The sequence below is a fragment of the Argopecten irradians genome, chromosome 15 (genome assembly GCF_041381155.1).
Source record: "Argopecten irradians isolate NY chromosome 15, Ai_NY, whole genome shotgun sequence".
Lineage (NCBI taxonomy): Eukaryota > Metazoa > Mollusca > Bivalvia > Pectinida > Pectinidae > Argopecten > Argopecten irradians.
In genome coordinates this window covers 202563-210827 of record NC_091148.1, presented here as the reverse complement: position 1 = coordinate 210827, position 8265 = coordinate 202563, and the positions used below count along the sequence as shown (strand labels likewise).

The window sequence follows — 8265 nt, the reverse complement described above, 5'->3', positions numbered from 1 at the left end:
TTACCTGTACCTCACCTGTCATATATAGTTCCTTACCTGTACCTCACCTGTCATATATAGTCCTTACCTGTACCTCACCTATCATATATAGATTCCTTACCTGTACCTCACCTGTCATATATAGTTCCTTACCTGTACCTCACCTGTCATATATAGATCCTTACCTGTACCTCACCTGTCATATATAGTTCCTTACCTGTACCTCACCTGTCATATATAGATCCTTACCTGTACCTCACCTGTCATATATAGATCCTTACCTGTACCTCACCTACATATATAGATCCTTACCTGTACCTCACCTGTCATATATAGTTCCTTACCTGTACCTTCACCTGTCATATATAGATCCTTAAATGTACCTCACCTGTCATATATAGATCCTTACATGTACCTCACCTGTCATATATAGATCCTTACCTGTACCTCACCTGTCATATATAGATCCTTACCTGTACCTCACCTGTCATATATAGATCCTTACCTGTACCTCACCTGTCATATATAGATCCTTACCTGTACCTCACCTGTCATATATAGATCCTTACCTGTACCTCACCTATCATATATAGATCCTTACCTGTACCTCACCTGTCATATATAGATCCTTACCTGTACCTCACCTATCATATATAGATCCTTACCTGTACCTCACCTGTCATATATAGTTCCTTACCTGTACCTCACCTGTCATATATAGATCCTCCTTACCTGTACCTCACCATATATAGATCCTTACCTGTACCTCACCTATCATATATAAATCCTTACCTGTACCTCACCTGTCATCATATATAGATCCTTACCTGTACCTCACCTGTCATATATAGTTCCTTACCTGTACCTCACCTGTCATATATAGATCCTTACCTGTACCTCACCTGTCATATATAGATCCTTACCTGTACCTCACCTGTCATATATAGATCCTTACCTGTACCTCACCTATCATATATAGATCCTTACCTGTACCTCACCTATATAATCTCATATATATAGATCCTTACCTGTACACTCACCTATCATATATAGTCCTTACCTGTACCTCACCTATCATATATAGATCCTTACCTGTACCTCACCTATCATATATAGATCCTTACCTGTACCTCACCTATCATATATAGATCCTTACCTGTACCTCACCTGTCATATATTAGATCCTTACCTGTACCTCACCCTATCATATATAGATCCTTACCTGTACCTCACCTGTCATATATAGATCCTTACCTGTACCTCACCTATCATATATAGATCCTTACCTGTACCTCACCTATCATATATATAGTTCCTTACCTGTACCTCACCTGTCATATATAGATCCTTACCTGTACCTCATCCTTACCTATTACCTCATATCCTCACTGTTATATTATCCTTACCTGTACCTCACCTGTCATATATAGATCCTTACCTGTACCTCACCTATCAATATCTACCTAGTTATATTCCTTACCTGTACCTCACCTGTCATATATAGATCCTTACCTGTACCTCACCTATTATATATAGATCCTTACCTGTACCTCACCTGTCATATATAGATCCTTACCTGTACCTCACCTGTATATAGATAGATCCTTACCTGTACCTCACCTATCATATATAGATCCTTACCTGTACCTCACCTGTCATATATAGATCCTTACCTGTACCTCACCTATCATATATAGATCCTTACCTGTACCTCACCTATCATATATAGATCCTTACCTGTACCTTCACCTATCATATATAGATCCTTACCTGTACCTCACTGTCATATATAGATTCCTTTACCTGTACCTCACCTATCATATATAGATCCTTACCTGTACCTCACCTGTCATATATAGATCCTTACCTGTACCTCACCGTATCATATATAGCTTCCTTACCTGTACCTCACCTGTCATATATAGATCCTTACCTGTACCTCACCTGTCATATATAGATCCTTACCTGTACCTCACCTGTCATATATAGATCCTTACCTGTACCTCACCTGTCATATATAGATCCTTACCTGTACCTCACCTGTCATATATAGTTCCTTACCTGTACCTCACCTGTCATATATAGATCCTTACCTGTACCTCACCTATTCATATATAGATCCTTACCTGTACCTCACCTCATATATAGATCCTTACCTGTACCTCACCTATCAATATAGATCCTTACCTGTACCTCACCTTTCATATTTAGATCCTTACCTGTACTCACCTATCATATATAGATCCTTACCTGTACCTCACCTGTCATATATAGATATCTCAATCCTTACCTGTACCTCACCTATCATATATAGATCCTTACCTGTACCTCACCTGTCATATTATAGATCCTTACCTGTACCTCACCTGTCATATATAGATCCTTAAATGTACCTCACCATGTCATATATAGATCCTTACCTGTAACCTCACCTGTCATATATAGATCCTTTACCTGTACCTCACCTGTCATATATAGTTCCTTACCTGTACCTCACCTTGTCATATATAGATCCTTACCTGTACCTCACCTGTCATATATAGATTCCTTACCTGTACCTCACCTGTCATATATAGATCCTTACCTGTACCTCACCTGTCATATATAGATTCCTTACCTGTACCTCACCTGTCATATATAGATCCTTACCTGTACCTCACCTGTCATATATAGTTCCTTACCTGTACCTCACCTGTCATATATAGATCCTTACCTGTACCTCACCTGTCATATATAATCCTTACCTGTACCTCACCTGTCATATATTAGGATCCTTACCTGTACCTCACCTGTCATATATAGATCCTTACCTGTACCTCCTACCATTTTAGATCCTTACCTGTACCTCCCGGAATATATAGATCCTTACCTGTACCTCACCTGTCATATATAGATCCTTATCTGTACACTCACCTATCATATATAGATCCTTACCTGTACCTCACCTTGTCATATATAGATCCTTACCTGTACCTCACCTATCATATATAGATCCTTACCTGTACCTCACCTGTCATATATAGATCCTTACCTGTACCTCACCTATCATATATATAGATCCTTACCTGTTACCTCATCATTACTGTACTCATATATATTGATCCTTACCTGTACCTCACCTGTCATATATAGATCCTTACCTGTACCTCACCTATATCATATATAGCTTCCTTACCTGTACCTCACCTGTCATATATAGATCCTTACCTGTACCTCACCTGGTCATATATAGATTCCTTACCTGTACCTCACCTGTCATATATAGTTCCTTACCTGTACCTCACCTGTCATATATAGATCCTTACCTGTACCTCACCTGGCTCATATATATAGATACTGTCCTGTATACCTGTTCATATTTAGATCCTTACCTGTACTCACCTATCATATATAGTTCCTTACCTGTACCTCACCTGTCATATATAGATCCTTACCTGTACCTCCGCCTGTCATATAGATCCTTACCTGTACCTCACCTGTCATATATAGATCCTTACCTATGTACCTCACCTGTCATATATAGATTCCTTACCTGTACCTCACCTGTCATATATAGATCCTTAACCTGTACCTCACCTGTCATATAATAGATCTCCTAACCTGTACCTCACCAATCATATATAGATCCTTACATGTACCTCACCCGGGTTGTCATATATAGATCCTTACCTGTACCTCACCTTTCCTGTACCTCACCTGTCATATATAGTTCCTTACCTGTACCTCACCTGTCCATATATAGATCCTTAAAATGTACTCATCCTATCATATTTTATAAGATCCTTACCTGTACCTCACCTGTATATATAGATCCTTAATGGTACCTCACTCTGTCTTATATAGATCCTTACCTGTACCTCACCTGTCATATATAGTTCCTTACCTGTACACTCACCTGTCATATATAGATCCTTAACCTGTACCTTACCTGCGCCTATATATAGTTCCTTACCTGTACCTCATCCTGTCATATATAGATCCTTACCTGTACTCACACCTGTCATATATAGATCCTTACCTTTACCTCACCTGTCCATATAAAGATCCTTACCTGTACCTCACCTGTTCATATATAAATCCTTACCTGTACCTCGCCTATCATTTATAGTTCCTTACCTGTACCTCGCCTGGTCATATATAGATCCTTACCTGTACCTCACCCTGTCATATATAGATCCTTACCGTGTAACCTCACCTGTCATATATAGATCCTTACCTGTTACCTCACCTGTCATATATAGTATCCTTACCTGTACCTCACCTATCATATATAGATCCTTACCTGTAGCCTACCTGTATATATTGATCCTTATCTGTACCTCACTTAATCATATATAGATCCTTACCTGTACCTCACCTATCATATATATAGATCCTTTACTGTACCTCTACATTGACACATATATGGAATGCTTCCTTACCTGTACCCTACACCTGTCATTATATAGATTCCACCTTGTACTGTCACTCTATCAATATTATAGACTCCTTACCATGTTACTCACCTGTTTATATATAGATCTTTACCTGTTACCTAACCTGTTATATATAGAATCCTTACCCTGTACTCACCTATCATTATATAGTTCCTTACCCTGTACTTCACCTGTCATATTAGATTCACCTTAACCTGTACTCACCTGTCATATAATAGTTCTTAACTGTACCTCACCTGTCATATATAGATCCTTACCTGTACCTCACCTATCATATATAGATCATTACCTGTACCTCACCTATCATATATAGATCCTTACCTTGTACATCATATATAATAGTCCCTTACCTTACCTGCATGATTTTATACAGTTTTTTCCTGCTGTATATGTTTCCTTATGTTATTAATTTTTTTAAGAATCTCTATTTTTTTTGTTTCAGGAAAGGTAGTGGGGCCTTTAAAGTAAAATAAGACAAATAAATTCAAACTGACTTATACAGTGGACCTACAATAATCCAGACACCAATAGTCCCGAAATCTCACAATCCGGATAAAAATATCATGGGATTTAAGTTTTGATTACTGACTTGGTAAATCGTAAACAGACAATTCACAATCCAGATGGTTTGGACTGAGGAAGCAAGTGTTCAGATTATCGAGGTTCGACTATAGAGTTTAATTACCTCGGTTCGTAGGACCCTATAGGAATGGCAGCTAGGGAGAAGGGTCCGTACTTTTCTGGCCGATCTGTTTTAAATCCTTTTACAGTATCCAGTGTCTCCAGCGAAGAAAAAACTATGATTAGGTCCTTTTACAACCCAACTACCCCATAAAGACTGAAAGATAATCTTGATAGGACATAGGTACTACAATCATGTATATTTCTTCAATGGTAGTGTATATAGTGATATCCCAGCTATTAAGTGGCGTTACTTACCAGTAATTTTTATTTTGATTGCTTGCACTTATTAATGTCTTTTACTACACTTTTTATGTTTTATCGCTGATCCACCAGAGTTACTTCCCTTTGTTCCCCACAGTAAAACATAATATGATTCTGGTGTGTAACACTGATAAAGTAGAATGGTGATGCCCTATCTACATTATTGTATTTGACTTCATTATGTAAATCCTAGTTATTGTGTACCAGCTATGTGACTATACTAAATATGCTCCCCACTACATGTACATGTATTTGCTTGCAAAAGAAAGGACAATTACCGTAATTCGACCCAATAAGCGCCCAGGGCGTTTAAAAAAAAATTTAAAAAGTACTAAATAAGACTAAATTATTTGCAAATCTATACAGTTTTTTGTCTTTATTTATGCCTGGGGTCGATTGGAAATGAAGGCCTCAAAAAAATTGGGAGGGAGGCGGCTTATAGGGACATGGGCGCTTATTGGGTCAAATACGGTAAGCCAAAACAACATTAATCTTAAGAACACAGTTTATGGAGAATATAAACAATTTTCTGACCTACCTGGTAAACATTACTTACTGTTATTTTCATCATTCAATGACCTTCTCGACCAGTGTTGGGTTGGAGTAAAAGCCTAGAGTGATCTCCCCTCTGCCCCTGCTACCGACAACTTTCTCTTCTTCCCACCAACGATAAGTCCGTGACATTTTTTACATCCAACATTTATCATCCATTGCCTTCATTCCCCTGACGGTACACGAACCAATGAAAGACTTTGGACAAATACTTGTGGATTAACTGTTTCATCGACCGACCCAAGTCCAATGGTCGAATGGTTATGACTTATAAGCACAACATCTATATGAGGCAGTTCCTGAATTGTACAAGGGGGAGCCCGGTACCTTTTTGGACCCATATGTTGTGAAAATGAGCAGCGGTCACTAAAAATGGGGTCACATAAGACTGTAAGACCGTCTAGTTGTACCAGCACAGTGGCATGACCAATCCACACCAACTGACACAGGAGTGTCAGGTGTTTCTGTAGTTTGTCCTGGTCAATTTTATCAGAGGTAGAGTCACGTCCAGTTCCTTAAAAACGATTATAATTAATTTATGGTTTAAAGATTTTTAGGTCAATTTTCAGAGATCTGTGCCTGTGATACAGTGGAATATGACATATTTGTTGTGAGTAGACTGTTGCTATGCAACCATTAAGGATGTATTCTTCTGAGGTTTCAGTCCCGTTGAAGTCTCGTTTCAACATAGATCAAAGAAAGTTATGAGATTTTTCAAATATAATTTATCATGTATATGTAGCAAGTTGCCAGATGGAAATTTTGTCAAAAAATTACATTTCTATTTTTAATATATTTTTTTATATACGGGGATTATAAGAAAATGGCCCATTTGGCGGCCATTTTGAAATTGTGTCTTTTTTCCTCTCGCTTCAAGTAGAGCCACAGTTTTAACCTTTTTTTCCTGAAATGTGTTTTTACTTAAATCACTCACTACTGCGCCATCATTTTAAGCTGTATTTAGCTAATTTTTTGCTGCAAATCGTTACTTAGATGTTCGTAGTAATTAAAATATTTAGCATTAATATGTGAAAACGATACACTTTTGTGACTTTATTTTTACATTAAATGATAATTTTGGCACTTTTATTTTTTTCTCTAAAATACTGAAAAATAAACAAAAAATTCAAATGGGGCAAAAAAGTAAGCACACGGACCCCCTATTTTTCTTCCTGATTTTAGAAAGAACAAACCGTTTCCCTATTGATATGCAAAATAATAACAAAAGTTTAATACCAGAACTTTTTTCTGTAAAGGGTTGAATTTGGCAAAAATGGCTTCAAATAGTGCATTTTGTAGCTCAAAATTAAGGAGTAGGGGTAGCATATGTTGTTATTCTGAGAAAAAATATTAGTCTATTTTGATCAAAACTGGTATATTTTTAAAGAAGACTAATAGAAAATGAATTCTACAAACATTCATACATATCAAACACCTCATTAGGAAATTATGGCTTTAATCTCTATCTTATATGGTCAAAACGCAAATATTCCCCATAAAATCCAATATTTTGTCAACTAGGTGTCTTTAAGGGACAAAAGCCTCAAAAAACGAGCACACGGACATATGTTTTTTCTTCCATTTTCTTTCATGGTATGAACTCCTTTTTCTAAAAATCTATATGAGAAAAAAAGTTTAATACAAGAAAATTTGACTTCTCAGAGGTTGTACATCCTTAACATAAACACAATATCTATTCTAAACATCATTGAAAGCACCATGTTACTGCATAATGCATTAAAACTGTATTATGCACCATTCGTAAATTCTGGGTAACATGCATAAATTACATCTATTTCTACTCAAAAATAATAATAAGGCTTCGAAACTTAAAGTAATCATTAAATGTCCTCCTGTACTAGCACAGTACCTGTATCAGTAACTAGTGCAAATAAATGTTTTTCAGACATGTACAAATAACTGAAGAACGATCTCTACAGTTTTCACATTAAAAAAAAACATAAAAAAAAATGCAATCAAAATATACAGTACCTGAGACCACTTGCTGTATATTTGCTGCTGGTCAACATCTCGGATCTTGAACTTTAAACAAGTTCCACAACGAAGGTTTATGCCATGGCTTTGCCCAGGGATTTTCCAAACTTTCTCCATTTTTGTAGATAGGTTTAGTTTAGATTTCCATCAGTTAATCATAGTAGTTTGGAATAATTGACTTTGATAAATGTCACAAATTATTCTTTGATGATCCATTGTTACAATAATAGCACCATTGTATGTAGTTACTTATTTATATTAATTAACCTTTATCAACTGTTTACCTGATGGCAAGGGCAGGAACCAATTACCATTAATCAGTTGATCTTAAATATTATTGGTTGTTTACGCAAGCTAT

General features: G+C 36.7%; 1 pseudogene; it reads right to left on the bottom strand.

Moving 5' to 3' along the window:
• Nucleotides 1–5096: 5096 nt before the first annotated feature.
• On the bottom strand, nucleotides 5097–8055 carry LOC138309587 (N-acyl-phosphatidylethanolamine-hydrolyzing phospholipase D-like; annotated as a pseudogene).
• Nucleotides 8056–8265: the final 210 nt, after the last annotated feature.